A 1,274-nucleotide genomic window follows, 5' to 3' on the forward strand; every position below is an offset into this window, starting at 1 on the left:
TTTTGGGGCTTAAAAGATGCCTCTGGTTTGTGCTCCAATTTCATGCCCACTATTATATATCATATATCGTTGGAAGCTCTAAATATCAGCTTTCTAACGCAACTGGAATCACCTCAATTGGACCTCTATAACTCAATTTATTGAAGGGGACTATGCTCCTTTGAAGGGGACAGGGTTGCTGGCATAGTGGCTTGCGTTATTGGCAAACGTGAGTGCCAATAACGTCCGCGATCAGGGGCTGAAAATTTCCAGTTTCTGAAGCTCAACTTAATGTCCACCCCATACTATTATATATTTTTGGAAAGCCCTGGATGTCTACTTTCCAACGCCTTTGGAAGCGCATCATTTGGAGCTCTACAACTCAAGTTATACTTCTTGGAAGGTGAAGAGGTCAGCCGGCCTTACTACAGGTTGATACCATTTTCATCTTTGCACTTTCGGGACAGATTTTCTCCCTCAAATGTAGTGTCCACAATGTAGTGCCATATATGCTTGGAAAGCTCTGGAATCCTACTTTTCAATGCCACTGGAATCACCTCATTTGGAGCTTTGTGGCTCAAGTTATTCTTGTTTGAAGAAGGCATGGTCAGGCTGCTGGGTGAGACTTTTGCCCACGTTAACTACCACGTTAATGTAGTTAACGTGGAAGCTAACGTGGGTCTTTTTGCTTCGCAAACGTTAGTGGAGATCACCTTTTCCACTAACTTTGGCATCTCCCCTTCCTTCCACGTTAGTTCCCACGTTAATGTAGTTAACGTGGAAGCTAACGTGGGTCTTTTTACTTCGCAAACGTTAGTGGAGATCACCTTTTCCACTAACGTTGGCATCTCCCTTTCCTTCCACGTTAGTTCCCACCTTAATGTAACTAACGTGGAGACTAACGTGGGTCTTCTGATGACATGTTACCATGTCATGTTTTTCTATGCCTTTTTCCTTTGTTTACAATAGGTTTTATGCACTTTCTTGAGCCATAAGCAAGCCAAGTGGGTAGATTTTCATGCTTCCTTTGATTGAACCAACCATATATGAATTTATGCCATTTCATGAGGTTTTATGCTATATTTGTTGCATATTATGAAAGAATGAATATCTCATGATTTTGAGCATAGCTTTGATGAGTTTGGTTGATTAATGATAGGTGAAGAAAGCTTGGAGAAAGGTTGAAGCAAAGAGGAATGGCTAGGAGTGAAGAGAGGACAATGGAATAAGTGAAATTGAACCAGGAGGCATGAAGTTAGCCCCAACGTTAGCCCCCTAACTTGGAGGCTAACGTT

At 42.0% G+C, this 1,274-nt stretch overlaps 1 long non-coding RNA gene across 1 annotated transcript in view; it reads left to right on the forward strand.

Moving 5' to 3' along the window:
* Positions 1 to 1,191, forward strand: part of LOC110263372 — an 11,407-nt gene extending 10,216 nt beyond the window's left edge. The window contains exon 3 of the long non-coding RNA XR_002348903.1: positions 1,139 to 1,191. This is a non-coding gene — a long non-coding RNA (uncharacterized LOC110263372). The remainder of the gene's footprint in view (positions 1 to 1,138) is intronic.

Source organism: Arachis ipaensis, chromosome B06 (assembly GCF_000816755.2).
Source record: "Arachis ipaensis cultivar K30076 chromosome B06, Araip1.1, whole genome shotgun sequence".
NCBI lineage: Eukaryota > Viridiplantae > Streptophyta > Magnoliopsida > Fabales > Fabaceae > Arachis > Arachis ipaensis.